At 43.4% G+C, this 15,836-nt stretch overlaps 1 protein-coding gene across 8 annotated transcripts in view; it reads left to right on the top strand.

The window, feature by feature from the left end:
* The first annotated feature begins 11,387 nt into the window (after positions 1-11,387).
* Positions 11,388-15,836, top strand: part of LOC129702883 (adhesion G-protein coupled receptor G2-like) — a 124,132-nt gene continuing 119,683 nt past the window's right edge. For 5 of the 8 annotated variants that reach the window (XM_055644949.1, XM_055644953.1, XM_055644950.1 and 2 more), the window contains exon 1: positions 11,388-12,303. The gene's annotated coding sequence lies outside the window, so the exon portion shown is untranslated. The remainder of the gene's footprint in view (positions 12,304-15,836) is intronic. The other 3 variants (XM_055644951.1, XM_055644947.1, XM_055644946.1) reach the window with 2 other exon arrangements.

The raw sequence follows: 15,836 nt of genomic DNA, 5'->3' as shown, positions 1-15,836 counted from the left end.
ACAGGAGAGAGATATAACCCTGTTATATCCATATAACAGGATTTGACAACCCTGTTGTTATATCCAACAACAGGATATGCTGTTCCTGATCCTACAACAGGAACAGCACATCCCCGTTCTTCCAGTTCCATAGGGAGGGAAAGGGACAACTGTGAAAAGGTGTTTTATTTTGGAACTACCAATCTGTTGGCATGCGATCAGTGGTAAGGAATATGCCCAAATCTATAACGAAGAATGTGTTGAAAAGAGTAATAGGACTAAGCAGAATCAGTGTGGATTTATAACGGAAAATCATGTTTGACTAATCTATTGGAGTCCATTGATGGTGTGACTGAAAGAATAGATAGACCCTAACTAGTGGATATGGTACATTTGGATTTTGGGACAGCTTTCAACAAAATTCCACACAGGAGGTAGGGCAACAAGTTTTGGGCATGCCCGAAGTGGGATTAATATATTGATGTAAATTGAGATTTGGCAATCGAACAGAAAACAATGAATAAACTAATTATTCTCAGGTTGGCAGCTGGTGATTGATGGGGTACTGCAGGGAGATACTTGGCCCTAGCTTTTTCACAATTGATGTCAACATTTTACTGAGTGACCCAAATGTCATCTTTCCAAGTTTGCTGATGATACAAAATTAATTGTGACTGTGAATACAGAGGAAGAAGTAAAATGGCTTCAAGGGAAGAGATCGCCAAACTGAATGAATGGGCACCAACTTGTCCAATGTGATGTAATGTAGAAACAAAATAAGATTTTAAACTTGGCTGCACAAAATTGTTTTTTTTTAAATGAAGATAAATTGAGTTGTGGTACAGTATATTGGTAACAAATCAATGAAATTCAATATGCAGATGGAACACACAATTGGGAAAACAAATGGTATGTTAGATTAGATTATGAGACAATTTGAAAACAGGAGTAAACAAATCTCATGTCATTTATATAGATTGCTTATGGAGTATTATATACAGTTTTGTTCTATAAAACTAAGATACAATCTGTTTGCCATAGAAGGAGTGCAGTGAAGATTCTCTGGTATGATTCCAGGGATGATGAGTTTACTGTGTGTGAAGAGATTAAGTAGACTGAAACAGTGCCATTTAGAGTTTGTGATATTGGGAGGGAATCTCACTGAAAGTTTGAAGGAGTCTGAAGAAGGATCTCAACCCTAAACATCACCCTTACCTTCTCTCTAGAGATGCTGCCTGTCCTGCTGAGTTACTCCAGCATCTTTGGTTTAAACCAGCATCTGCAGTTCCTTCAAGTCATTTTACAATAAACAGTCTCTGAAAGTTTTGACAAGACTTGAGAGGGTGGATGCAAGCGGGATGTTCCCCTTGAATGAGGAACCTATGACCAGGAATCACAGTCACCGAATAAAGTGTGAGATGTGCAGGGCGGAGATGAGGAGACGTTTCTTACTGTAGAGATTGCTGAATATTTAGAATTTACTATCTCAGAGAGATATGGAGGCTTAGTCACTGAGTTTGTTCAAAACAGAGATCAATAGGTTTCTGGATATTATGAAATCAAGGAATTTAGATATGGTGCAGGAAAAGATTTCAATGTGGAATATCAGCCAAGAGGTTAATGAATAGTGGAGCAGGCGTCAAAGACGGAGACTGAAGAAAGATCCCAACCTGAAATGCCCCCTGCCATTCTCTCCACAGTTGCTGCCGGACCCACTGAGTCCCTCCAGCATTTTGTGTTTTGAAAGGTCTGATGAAGCACTCCTGCTCCTCTTTCTTATGTTCCTATTTTCAAATGTCACTGACAATGTCTTATGTTCCTATTTTCTAATGTCACTATACAAGACATGTCAGTGGAGTCTTGAGGCCTTTTGAGGAGATCAAATTCAAGACCCTGTGAGATGTGCTAATGTCTCAAACCTTTGATGAGGTAACATATCTCGACTACTTCCTCTGGTCGATTAATTAACTCCTCTTAATTTGTTGCATCAGTCAGATGTGTCTCTTTAGATACAAATGTTGTCAATAACTTCTAATTCAAAGCTCTCTTTGATTAAAAACAAGAACTTAATTAAATATTATTTTCAAACTTCTCTGACATTGATTGCAAAAAACATATTTATTTGCATGCTAACTGAGCCTTTCCTTTGATAAATCTGATGGAAACCTTGAAATTCAATGACAGTGATTGTAATGTCGTTACATTTAATTGGAACAGAATCAATGATGAGGGAACCTGAGATGCTAACCTTTGATCAATTGTGGGGTATTAAATACATAACACCAAATAACTTTGTGGTTTACCTTCATTTGGATAAGGAACAGGAGCAGGGCCAATTTAGGTTCCTGATAGTGATTGATTCAGATTACCTTTGATTGGAAAGAATCTTTTGGAAGTTGAATTGTTTTTAAAGCCAAAGATATTTCTTCAGGTCATTTAATATTAATTAAAAAAAGTAAAGTGGTGGAGATAGTCAACATCACACCCAAGATTGTTCCCTTTGTCTGCACAGTATTATTCATTTCAAAACAACACATAAGAGACTCACAAGGAGTTTGCAAATTTGTTTTGAGAAATAACATTTTATTTTTTAATATATAGTAATAGAGGAACAAAAGATTAACGTTCAGGATCTTTTCATGACCACCATTAGAGACACCTATATACATTATAGACAATGGGTCATTGTTTCCCTCTCTATGGACGATGTTTGACGCTCAAAATATCCAGCTTTTCTGTCTTTATTTCAGATTTTCCTTACTTTCTTCTGCTCTTCAGTACTTATATAAATAGTTAATCATAGTTATAAGCAGAAGTGTCCAGTCTTTATTGTGGCTTGTCTACACTACTGCTGCAGCATGTGAAGAAGCCTGTAAAACCTAGGATAAAATATTTCAACACTAGAATTGATAACAAAATAAAGATGAATATAGTAAAGAATTTGTGATTACCAGTTTTAGTTAATGAAAAACACAATGATTACAAAACATGGCAAGTGTGTCAAGGTGCATATGGCCAATTCATTCGCCTTGGAGACAAGTCGATAAGATCAATAATTTGCTGATTTGCCAATTATCATCGAATTGCAATGGGAGAGGGAGAGGACTCAGAGAAACATCTCTTTATAAGCTGTTTGACCAACAGTAGAAAATCCAGAGTCAATCCTACATCCTGGTATTAAGCTCAGATGATTGTGTCAGTTAGCTTTCTGTTTCCAAGCAGCAGGTTTTAGTTCAAAGGAGAGTTATTTCTGGCAATGAGATGGTACTGGGGTTTTTGCTGTTCCCCCAGGTAACCTACGGATTCTCTACAGCCCTAGGATAAAGCCTGGTAACAGCTGCAACATAAATGAAACTTTTCAATCCAAAGATAGTCCTGAGCTACAAAGCCCCTCTGTGAAGCTCCTACATCTTTTCCTGTTGTTTTCTGTGAACAGAGCGTTAAGCCTGTTGTTGGATTTCCACAGATGAAGAGCAGTATAAAACTATTTTAAAATGCCCCAAGTATAAACAGGAATTCACTATGGCATCAATTAATCTGTGCTTTTGCAAATTATTTGCAATGTTTATCAACCATAAAAAATGCTTTCATAGTCTGAAATCTTTGCGAAAGATTATTTGGGCGACTGAAGCATTAACAATCTTGTCTTTAAATTTCTGATTGTCCACCACAGCTTCAGCTTCTGAGCCTGAACTAGGATGCCTGGTGGACTCGTTAAGTGTTTGTGTTCAGTGGAGCAAGTTTAGTTTTAATGTAATTTACAGATATGGCATGGAAACAGGCCCTCTGCCCCACTGTGTCCATGTATATCATCAATCATCTGTTCATGCCAGTTCCATGTTATCCCACTTTCTCATCCACTCCCTACAATTTACAGAGGCCAATTCACCGCACGTTTTTCAGACGTGGGAGGAAACCTGAAAACACAGAGGAAACCCATGTGGTCACAGGGAGAATGTGCAAGCTCTACCAAGACAGCACCCGAGTTCATAATTGAATTTTTGTATCTGGAGCGGTGAGGCAGTGGATATACCAGCTGTGCCACTCATTTTTCACCAACGAAAGTATCACGGAAAATGTTGAGGTTAAACTAATGTTTGATTAGATATTAACGGTATTCCTGGCATGGGAAATGTATTTGAAACCATTTCTAAAGCAAATTCCCGTGTATTGCACGAGACCACGTCAAGAGATGGGAAAAGCAACAGTCTGACTGCAAGTGCTTTGCATCAGGTTCCATCCATTCTGTTTCAATTTTCTAAACTTTCCCCCATTTTCTCCGTAAATACAGCTAAACTCCACCATATTTGTGCTGCCTATATTCTATCTGATGCTGCAGATAAATGACTGGTTCAGGAAAAGTCAGGCAGTTAACTTGTTAAATAAAGGTAACATAATTCCACCCCCTGTACATTTCTGACCACCACTGCTCCTCTAGAGAGTGGCCCAGGCTGGAATTGTAACAATAACTTTATGAAATCAGGAATTCCCAGCAAAGTGCTGCTGAGGCCTTTCTTCAACATTAGGGGAAGCTTGGGGTTGCTAGGGATGTGGTGGGGAGGTCTATACTTTCAGATCAGATATACAATTGCCAAACAATTTTCAATGCTATAGGTGTGTGTGAGAAGTGTTGCATTTGTAGAAAGAATAAGTGGGTTTAATGGTACTTTATTGTTACATGCACTACGGTAAAATTCATTTTTACATACAGTTCAGTTAAAAAATTCTTACTACACATCGGCACAATCATACTTAAGGCAAGAATGTAAGAATAGTAGATTGCACTGAGACAGTACACATGACAACACAAACACCGGGCTGGGGTGGGAGAACGACTATGAACTGGAATATAGAGAGCATTAAGGCAGCACGGAGAGGGTGGACAAGCGAGGGCATTGAGAACCTACAATCCTGCTTTGACTGCACGGATTGGAATGTGTTCAGGGAAGCAACCACAAGCCTCAATAAGTATACAGACATCATATGTCAGCTTTTGTGAGGACAGTTGCATTCCAACAAGTACCCAAACCTGGTTCAACAACAACAAGTGTTCAAGAAGGAACTGCAGATGCTGGAAAATCGAAGTACACAAAAATGCTGGAGAAACTCAGCGGGTGCAGCAGCATCTATGGAGCGAAGGAAATAGGTGACATTTCGGGCCGAAACCCTTCTTCAGAAGGGTCTGAAGAAGGGTTTCGGCCCGAAACGTCACCTATTTCGTTCGCTCCATAGATGCTGCTGCACCCGCTGAGTTTCTCCAGCATTTTTGTGTATCAACAACAACAAGCCCTGGTTTACTGCAGAACTCAGATAGCTCCGACAGTCCAAAGAGGAGGCTGACAGGAGAGGGGATGCAGACCTCTACAGGCAGGCCAAGTACAAGCTGGAAGCAGAGGAAGGCCAAGTACAAGAGGAATCAGAGCTGCCAAGGAAAGGTATTCTGAGAAGTTGAAGAGCAAGTTCTCAGCGAATGACTCTTCTTCAGTTTGGAAGGGCTTGCAAGAAATCACCAGCCACAAGAGGAAAGCCCCATGTTCTTTGGAGAATTGTCAGCTGACCAACGTCCTGAATGAGTTCAACTACAGGTGTGACAAGCAGAAACGTAACCCTGGTACCCCCTCCTCAACAAATATAGCCAGACCCCAGTCTGCAAAGAACGGACCCTTCTGCACTCACTCCTCCCCATTCACCACTTCACACCTACTTAAAGCAAGACTCCAGTCTGAAAAGTCTGGTCCCTTTCCCACCCACCCCTCTCCAATCACCACTTCACACCCAATTACCCACACCCTCCGTGCTGCACAACATCACTTCTTCATCATCAACAATAAAAATAGAGGAGGTGGAAAGGCTTTTCAGAAGACAGAACAGCTAGGAAATTTCCAGGACCGGACATTGTTTCCCCCTCTACTCTCAAGCTCTGTGCCGAACAACTGGCACCGGTCTACACAGACATGTTCAACCAGTCCTTACAAACCTGTACTATCCCTGCCTGCTTCAAAGTCTCCACTATTGTCCCTGTAGCCATAAAGGCGAGGATTACTGGTTTTAATGACTACAGACCTGTCACACTAACCTCTGTAGTCATGAAGACCCTTGAAAGGCTTGTGCTGGCCAAGCTGAAAAACATCACAAACCATCTGCTGGACCCTCTGCAGTTTGCATATCGGGCCAATAGATCTGTGGATGATGCAGGGGGGGCGGGGTGGGGGGGGGGGGGGGGGGGGGGGGGGGGGGGATAGCTCTTCTGGTGAGGAATGGAATTCAGTCCCTTACGAGGGAAGATATAGGGACTGATGAGGTAGAGTCACTGTGGATTATGTTGAGGAATTGCAAAGGCAAGAAGACACTAATTGGTGTTATCTACAGATCCCCAAATAGTAGCCCGGATGTAGGGTGTAAGTTGCAGCAGGAGTGAAAACTGGCATGCAACAAAGGTAATGCCACTGTGGTGATGGGAGATTTCAATACGCAGGTAGACTGGGAAAATCAGGTTGGTTCAGGACCCCAAGAAAGAGAGTTTGTAGAATGCCTCCGAGATGGATTCTTAGAGCAGCTTGTAATGGAGCCGACCAGAGAAAAGGCAATTCTGGATTTAGTGTTGTCCAATGAACCAGATTTGATAAGAGAACTTGAGTTAAGGGAACCGCTTGGAGGTAGTGATCATAATATGATTAATTATAATCTGCAATTTGAGAAGGAGAAGGTTAAATTGGAAGTGTCAGTGATGCAGTTGAACAAAGGGGACTATGAAGGCATGAGATGGGAGCTGGCCAAGGAGCTGGCCTAGAAAGGGATCCTAGCAGGAAAGACGCTAGAACTTCTGGCTGGAATTTCTAGGCATAATCTAGGTATGTTACAAAACCTACCTGAATCGTCATTGGGAATCTGCCCTCAGCCATGTCTGCGATTTTGGCGCTGTTTGGAGGGGGCGGGTTTAAAACGCGATTTTTACTAGGCTGTACTAATCGCACATGTTCAGCCTAGTAAATCATTAACGAAAAATCGCTGCAAGACCCGGTCGCAAAAGCTATTATTAGTTTTATAGGCCTCGATAATATAGTTCTAATAGTTTTAAAATTACTGTCTCATTCCGCAACCTCTCGCAGCCCCAGGGTTTTATAAAGCAAACAATTAAAGGTATGTACCTTATTTTTACATTAAATGGGGCATATATATAACCCTATATATCAAGTTATCTATAGCGAGTAGTTCATTTTGGGCTTTTTATATCCCGCAGTATTTTTCTCGGCATTTGAGGGCACTAATCCAGCGCTATGTCAACGTTCTAAACCAGCGCGTTCCACATGAACCCACTAGAAAGCCGATTTAAATGGGCATTTATTTACAGCAATTGAACACTAAATTCCTTCCATTTGGCCTATAAATTAATGTAAATTAGATATAAAAATCATGTTATATTGTGAATTATTTGTGAATAATCTTTGGACACTTAGGCTATTTAAAAATGTTAATCTTTCCTTAAGAAATGGGCTTTTGACTATCCAAGATCACAGCTTTTTTGTAATGTCCATTGAAAATCAATAGGGAACAAGATGCTAATTTCCGAGTATGAAAATGGTCATAACTTTTTTAATACTTGAGATATGAAAGTGAATTTGGTGTCAAATTAAACTTATTGTTATGCTTTATCTGATGGGATAAATTGCAGACTTGATTTTTTAAATCTCAAAATTTTGTAACATTGCTACATAATCCGGAAGACGCAGGATCATTTCATTCCAAAAAGGAGGAAAGATTCTCAGGGGAGTGGCTGACAAGAGAAGTTAGGGATAGAATAAAACTAAAAGAAAAGATGTATGACACAGCAAAGAGTAGCCAGAAGCCAGAGGATTGGGAAACTTTCATAGGACAACAGAAGAAAACAAAACGGGTAATACGGGCTGAAAAGATGAAGTACAAGGGGAAGCTGGCCAGGAATGTAAAGATGAACAGTAAAAGCTTATTTAGATATGTTAAGGGAAAAAGAATAGCAAAGTTAAATGTGGGACCCTTGAAGGCAGATATGGGTGAAATTATTATGGGGAACAAGGAAATGGCAGAAGAGTTGAACAGGTACTTCGGATCTGTCTTCACTAAGGAAGACACAAACAATCTCCCAGATGTACTGGAGGACAGATCTAAGGGGGTCGAGGAAATGAAATAAATTTTCATTAGGCGAGAAATAGTATTGGGTAGGCTAATGGGACTGAAGGATGATAAATCACCCTGGGCCTGATGTCCGCATCCCAGGGTTCTCAGGGCGGTTGCTCTAGAAATAGTGGACGCATTGGTGATCATTTTCCAATGTTGAATAGATTCAGGATCAGTTCCTGTAGATTGGAGGATAGCTAATGTTATCCCACTTTTCAAGAAAGGAGCAAGAGAGAGAAAACGGGGAATTACAGACCAGTTAGCCTGACTTTGGTGGTGGGAAAGATTCTGGAGTCAATTATTAAAGAGGTAATAATGGGGCATTTGATTAGCAGTAAAAGGATTAGTCCAAGTCATCATGGATTTATGAAAGGAAAATCATGCTTAACTAATCTTCTGGAATTTTTTGACAAGTGAAATGGATGAAGGGGAGTCAGTGGATGTAGTGTATCTAGACTTTCAGAAAGCCTTTGATAAGGTCCCGCACGGGAGACTGGTGACTAATATTAGAGCACATGGTATTGGGGGTAGGTTGTTGACATGGATAGAAAATTGGTTGTCAGACAGGAAGCAAAGTGTAGGAGTGAACAGGTCCTTTTAAGAATAGCAGGCAGTGGCGAATGGAGTGCCGCCAGGCTCAGTGTTTGGGCCGCAACTGTTTACCATATATATTATTGATTTGGAAGAGAGAATTTGGAGCAACACATGCACGTTTGCAGATGACACAAAGCTGGGTGGCAGTGTGAACTGTGAAGAGGATGTTAGGAGGTTGCAGGGTGACCTGGATCGGTTGAGTGAGTGGGAAGATATGTGGCAGACGCAGTATAATATAGATAAATGTGAGGTTATCCACTTTTGTGGCAAAAAAAAGGGGAGCAGATTATTATCTCAATGGCATTATGTTAGGTAAGGGGGAGGTACAGCGCGACCTGGGTGTCCTTTTACAACGGTTACTGAAAGTTGCCGTGCAGGTACACCAGGCAGTGAAGAAAGCTAATGTGAAGAATGGCCTTCATAACAAGAAGATTTCAGTATAGGAGTAAAGAGGTTCTTCTGCAGTTGTATAGACGACATCTGGAGTATTGCGAACAGTTTTGGTCTCCTAATTTGAGGAAGGACATCCTTGTGAATGAGGAAGTACAGCATAGGTTCACAAGATTGATCCCTGGCATGGCGGGACTATCATATGAGGAAAGATTGAAAAGACTAGGCTTGTATTCACTGGAGTTTAGAAGGATGAGGGGATGGGGGGGGATCTTATAGAAATATATAAAATTATAAAAGTGCTGGACAAGCTAGATGCAGGAAAAATGGTCCCAATGTTGGGCGAGTCCAGAACCAGGGACAGTCTTAGAATAAAGGGGAGGCCATTTAAGACTGAGGTGAGAAAAAACTTTTTCACCCAGAAAGTTGTGAATTTGTGGAATTCCCTGCCACAGAGGGCCAGTGGAGGACAAATTACTGGATGGATTTAAGATAGAGTTAGATAGAGCTCTAGTGGCTAGTGGAATCAAGTGATATGGGGAGAAGACAGGCACGGGTTATTGATTGGGGATGATCAGCCATGATCACACTGAATGGCGATGCTGGCTCGAAGGGCCGATTGGCTTCCTCCTACACCTATTTTCTATGTTTCTAACCTGGGCCCGCACTTCATCCTCCAGCACCTAAACCACCAAGGGGCCTATGCGAGGATTTTGTTTATTGATTTTAGCTCTCTGAATTCAACACCATTGTGCCAGAGCTACTACACTCCAAACTTTCCAAGTTGACTGTGCCTGAACCCCTCTGTCAGTGGATCACCAGCTTTCTGACTGACAGGAAACAGCATGTGAGGCTGGGAAAGCACATCTTGGGCCCGCAAACCCTCAGCATAGGAGCACCGCACGGTTGCGTACTCTCCCCTCTCCACCAATGACTGCACCTCCACTGACTCCTCTGTCAAGCTTCTCAAGTTTGCGAACAACCCAATCCTGATTGGAATGATCCAGGATGGGGAGGAATCTGCCTACAGACAGGAAGTGTCACAGCTGGGGTTCTGGTGCCATCGCAACAACCTATGCCTTGGATTTTGAGGAAATGGGAGGAGTCAAAAAAAAGTTGTCACGGGTAAGGACCAGCTATGCTAGGCGGAGGAGAGTATCAGTAGACGGGGATTGGTTGGTTCTGTGGTTGAAGAAGAAATGGAGGGCTTTAAAACCCTCATGGTGGGGGATGGAGGTGTAGAGTGCCTGGACATCCATGGTGAAGATGAGGGAATGGGGGCCTAGAGAACGGAAGTCATGGCGGAGACGAAGAGCGTGTGAGGTGTCTTGAACAAAGGTAGGGAGGGCTTTAACCAGGGGGTATAGGATGGAGTCGAGGTGTGTGGGAATAAGTTTGGTGGGGCACAAACAGACCATCCACTACTACCAATTCCTCTGTCTACGCCCAGGATGAGGTGTTCCAAACCAGGTCATCAGAGATGTCCTCATTCTTTAGGGAACATGGGTTCCCCTCTAGATGAGGCTCTCACCAGGGTCTCTTCCATACCCCATAACTCTGCTCTCACTCCCCATCCCCCCACTCGCAACAAGTGCAGAGTCCCCCTTGTCCTCACCTTCCACCCTACCAGCCATCACATACAACAAATAATCCTCCAACATTTTCACCACCTCCAATGGGATCCCACCACTGGCCACATCTTCCCATCTCCTCCCCTGTCTGCTTTCCGCAGAGACCACTCCCTCTGTAACTACCTGGTCAATTCATCCTATCCCACCCAAACCACCCCTTCTCCTGGCACTTTCCCTTGCAACCGCAGGAAATGCTACACTTGTCGCTTTACCTCCCCCCTTGACTCCATTCAAGGACCCAAGCAGTCTTTCCATGTACAGCAGAGGTTCACATGCACCTCCTCCAACCGCATCTATTACATCCGCTGCTCTAGGTGTCAGCTGCTCTACATCGGTCAGACCGAGCGTAGGCTTGGCGATCGCTTCGCCTAACACTCGCTCGGTTCGCAATTACCAACCTGATCTCCTGGTGGCTCAGCACTTCAACTCCCCTTCCCATTCCGAATCTGAACTTTCTGTCCTGGGCCTCCTCCATGGCCAGAGTGAGGCCCACCATAAATTGGAGGAGCAGCACCTCATATTTTGCTTGGGTAGTTTAGACCCCAACGGTATGAACATTGACTTCTCCAATTTCAGGTAGTCCCTGCTTTCTCCTTCTTTCCCCTCCCCTTCCCAGCTCTCCCACAGCCCACTGTCTCCGTCTCTTTCTTTCTTCTTCCCACCCCCACATCAGTTTGAAGAAGGGTCTCGACCCGAAACATCGCCTAGTCCTTCGCTCCATAGATGCTGCCTCACCCGCTGAGTTTCTCCAGCATTTCTGTCTACCTGTCACCTATCCATGTTCTCCAGAGATGTTAACTGACCCGCTGAATAATTCCAGGACTATGCGTCTTTTTTTTTAGTAAACTCCGTAGTTCCTCGGTTCTAACCTTCACACCATGCAGATCCTAAAGCAAGTCTGATAACAGCCTCAGTCATACCCCCGGTCATTGGCAAGGAATGTAACCTGATCAGCGGGTCCCGAATGCTCCACCTCCACCTGATGCATTACTTTGTTGTTTGGGAAACTATTGCAATCAATGTGTACTGTATAAAGACTAGGTTAATGCTATTTGACGCGACAAACCCCTTTGCAGAACCGGGAACTTCAACCTGCTCCCGGCCATGGTCGGCTTCAATCCTTGCCAAGGCTAGATTCGCTGGGGGCAGCAGTAGCACGATATACTGAAGCGTTGTCAAACTGCCGATCCTGGCACAGTCAGAGGGTGTGGGAGAGAGAGAGAGAAAACTAGGTGAATCTCAGTCCGCCCCCTCAATTTAGAGTTTAGGCTGCTGATTGGGAGCGTCCAGCGAGTAGAAGCTGTCACCTTTTGAAGCTGACGGGGCACTCCCCGGAAAACATCCGACAATAAAGCCTGTGAACAGATCGGCTCCGACAAGCAAGGCTGGCTGCTTTCAGCACCGGATAGACACAGTCACCGCGCCAGCGCCGAGTATCAACAAAGTTCGCGGTTTGACAGGTTGAAGCAGACCCCAACGGTATGAACGCTGACCGGCCACCTCCCCTAGAATGAACATTACACTGCTCAGATCCTAGTGCAGCCACCTCCGACAGGTAGGGTTGGGATTTGATGGCTGGGACTGGATAGATGGTAGAGTTGATAGGGTTGCTGGTTTGGCTTTGGGGATGATGGTTGTATTTGAGATGCTGGTTGGGTTTGTGGCAGGCGGCTGCGTCTAGGATAATGGTTGTGTCTGGGATGGTGGACGTGTGAGGTGAATTGTGGTTACTTTTAGGGGTGGTGGTTGTGTCTGGAATGGTGGTGGTGTCTGTGATAGAGGTTGTGCCAGGGAGGTTGGCTGGAGTTTGTGCTGGAGATCGCGTTAAGGGAATGGTCTGGAGGTTAGATTTGAGGAAGGTCCTCAAATGGTGATGGTGAGCTGGCAATTAGAATTACGATGGTTGGTTGAGGGTAAGGAAGAGTTATCAAGCACTTTAGGTTACAGTTGGAGTAGAGTTGGGAGCAGGGGTTAATAATTGGATTGGGGCTAATGGTTTTACTGAGGACTAGCTGAGGGTTAAGGAGTGGGTGTTGAGCTGCAGGTTGGGGTTGGATGGAGGTTGGGACTGAGGGGAGTCAGTGGGCTGAGGATGGAGACTAGGGATGGGATGGTGGTTCTGTTTGAGGTGATGGTTGGGACTGAGGCTGAGGGTTGGTGATGGGTCATGGTTGGGTTGATGGTGGAGGTCTGGGGTTGGCGGTTGGAACTGTGAATGTTGGTCAGGGCAACGAGATGTAGATGGGGAGTTGGATGCTAGAGTTAGGAGTGATAAAATCATGAGAGGAATAGATTGGGTAGATAGAGTCTCCTGCCCAGAGTAGGTCAATCAAGGAACAGAGCACATACGTTTTAGGTGAAGGGAAACAATTTAATAGGAATCTGAGGGGTAACTTTTTCACACAAAGGGTGGTGGGGTGTGTAGAACAAGCTGCCAGAGGAGGTAGTTGATCCCAAAATTTAAGAAAAAGTTAGATAGGTACATGGATAGATTAGGCTTGGGGGACTATGGGCTAAACGCTAGCAGGTGGGACTAGTGTGGGCATATGTTGGCTGGTGTGGGCAAGTTGGGCTGATGGACATGCTTCCCCGCTGTATCACTCTATGACTGTATGATGGAATGGGATGGCCAATGCTGATCGAGAAAGTATCACGTGTTTTGGTCTGCCATCAATACCATGACTGATTTGATAACAGAATTCTTTGTCGCCAATTTCTGGGTGGAAAATAAATGGTTCTGTTAAAGGGAATTTATATTTTCCACAAGCACATCCTCCCCCTTTATCTCATCATCTCTCACGTTGAACATCGCCTTCAACCGTCTCACTTTGCTGATGGCAAAAGAGACTGTGGATGCTGCTATATGATGTAGCAACTCGACCTGAATTGTCCACCATCCCTTTACCTCCATAGATGCTGTCTGGATCGCTGAGTACTTCCTGTAGCATTTTCAATGGTCACTTTGATGGAGTTGTGTTTCCAGGGCGATCTCAAGCTGGATAGCTCTGAGGAAGATTTTCCGCTCTGTAGCACATATTAATTGGAGACAGCAGAATCTATAGATGCTGGGGCCTTGAGCTAAACACAAAGTGTTGTAGGAACTCAGTGGGTCAGGCAACATCTGATGAGGAAATGGACAGCCGATGTTTTGAATCGGGTCGCATCTTCAGACTGAAGAAGGGTCCCGACCTGTGTCCATTGCCTGCACAGATGCTACCAAATCGGCCAAATTCCTCCATCACTTTATGTTTAGCTCATATTAATTATTCAAAAGTCCTTGAGAAATGTGGAGACTGGGCTCTTGTGTTGAAAAAAAAAAGGTAATTCAATCAAAAAATCATTAAGGCTTCCTGGAATATTGATGCAGAGGTGGAGACTAGATTGTTTTATAATATCTCTTACTGATTTTAAAGCCGAGCGATGTCAGCGTTATGCATAGTCTTACTGTCATTCAGTGACTTATTACTGTTGTGTCTCAGTCAATTCTCTAATCCGACAACAAAGACAACATTTTTGTTATTTCTCAATGGGAAGATGATTTCCTCTTGGCACCCACCCTCGTATACCAGGACCACCTCAGAAATACACTGCTGCTGGTTGATAATTCAGTGTACTGTGATAAATCTGAAAAAGGCTTGACTACTTTTTCTGTAGAATAATTGTAGAGGGAGAAACATTTCAACTGAAACAATTATTGTAGCAACAATTAATTAAATTGGAGGGAGTTGAGGCAGAGGCTATCACAATGTTTAATAAACAGTTAAACAGGTACATGGATAGGACAGGTTTAGCGGGATATGGGCCAAATGCAGGCAGGTGGGACTAGTGTAGCTGTGACATGTTGGCCGGTGTGGCCAAGTTGGGCCGAAGGGCTTGCTTTTACACTGTATAATTCTATGACTAAATAAACACAGCAACCTAATAGTAAGATGTCACAAAAAATGGTGAAGAATTAGCTGTTTATACCATTCCTAGTGGAGTTGGAATAGTGCCCTGCAGAGCAGACAAACTTCTAATAGTTCCATTGGCTCATCACTGAAATCATGTAAAGATGCCCTGGGTTAGAAATGGTTTTAATTTTCTTTCTCAGTGGTTTGCACTTTTTAAAAAATAATTCTGTAGTCCATTAGATAGCTGATGGGGTGTGCATGGGATCCACAGACTATGCTTCATGTGGGGCAGGTGACAGAACGCATTGCGAGCTTCTTCTGCTGTTTGTTCATAGCTTCTGCTCCTGTTATCAAGTCTGGAGGAGATTTGCTCCTTTCCAAGTGGAGCAGTCGTAGTCAACGAATTTCTAGAAATCATTTAGCTTATGACATTTTTTTGCAAGGAGATTGTGTGGTTCATCCATCCTCCTGGAAACATGTTTGTGGTGATAGAGCTGGAAGTTAAGTGCTTAGTGTCAGGCATGTGGAAGATCTGACTCACCACCAGAGCTGGCTGAGTGTGAGCAGAAACATGTTGGTCTGGCAAAGAACGCATTTCGATTTGTAAGATTTTTCGATTTGTTTGTTTTTTAGACATACAGCTTGGAAAGTTTAAGGATAAGGGGGAAATCTTTTAGGACCGAGATGAGAAAAACATTTTTCACACAGAGAGTGGTGAATCTCTGAAATTCTCTGCCACAGAAGGTAGTTGAGGCCAGTTCATTGGCTATATTTAAGAGGGAGTTAGATGTGGCCCTTGTGGCTAAAGGGATCAGTGGGTATGGAGAGAAGGCAGGTACAGGATACTGAGTTGGATGATCACCCATGATCATATTGAATGACGGTGCAGGCTCGAAGGTCCGAATGGCCTACTCCTGCACTCCTGCACCTATTTTCTATGTTTCTATGAAACAGCCTCTTCTACCCACCAAGTTTGCACCAACCATCGATCACCCATTCACATTAGTTCTGTTACCCCACTTTATTTCATCCTCAATGTCTCCTCTGCTGAGACATGAAGTATGATGTACATTTCTCAGGGTTTTGCTTTGAACTTTTATAGTCAGACTGTGGAGGGTGGATGGGAGAGGGATTGTTATGTCGGTAAAAACCTTTGCCTTCTGAATATCTGGTTTGTGGTCCATCCTTTCATGGACTT

This window comes from Leucoraja erinacea, chromosome 13 (assembly GCF_028641065.1).
Source record: "Leucoraja erinacea ecotype New England chromosome 13, Leri_hhj_1, whole genome shotgun sequence".
Lineage (NCBI taxonomy): Eukaryota > Metazoa > Chordata > Chondrichthyes > Rajiformes > Rajidae > Leucoraja > Leucoraja erinaceus.
The sequence above is the reverse complement of the archived record's forward strand: the minus strand, read 5'-3'. Positions and strand labels throughout refer to the sequence as shown.